The sequence below is a fragment of the Nicotiana attenuata genome, chromosome 10, assembly GCF_001879085.1.
Source record: "Nicotiana attenuata strain UT chromosome 10, NIATTr2, whole genome shotgun sequence".
NCBI classification, from domain to species: domain Eukaryota; kingdom Viridiplantae; phylum Streptophyta; class Magnoliopsida; order Solanales; family Solanaceae; genus Nicotiana; species Nicotiana attenuata.
Window position 1 is genome coordinate 1,703,493 of NC_031998.1, and position 468 is coordinate 1,703,960.

Genomic DNA, 468 nt, shown 5'->3' on the forward strand with positions numbered 1-468 from the left:
AGCATGGGTAGTCTTGCTTATATTCCGGTCAGCCAGAGACCGCTTGCTTTGGATATTCAGGCCTTGGCCAATCGGTTTGTGAGGTTGGACATTTCTGAGCCTAGCAGAGTGTTAGCTTGCACGGTCGCTCGTTCTTCATTATTGGAGCATATCCGTGATCGGCAGTTCGATGATCCCTATTTGTGTGTCCTGAGAGACACGGTGCAGCGTGGAGGTGCCACGAAGGTGACTTTAGATGATGATAGTGTTTTGATATTGCAGGGGCGAGTTTGTGTGCCCAATGTCGATGGGATTCGAAAGTTGATCTTAGCGGAGGCCCATAGTTCTCGGTATTCTATTCACCCGGGCGCCGCGAAGATGTACCAGGACTTGCGACAGCATTATTGGTGGCGTAGGATGAAGAAAGATATCGTTGCATATGTGGCTCGGTGTTTGAACTGTCAGCAGGTCAAGTATGAGCATCAGAGG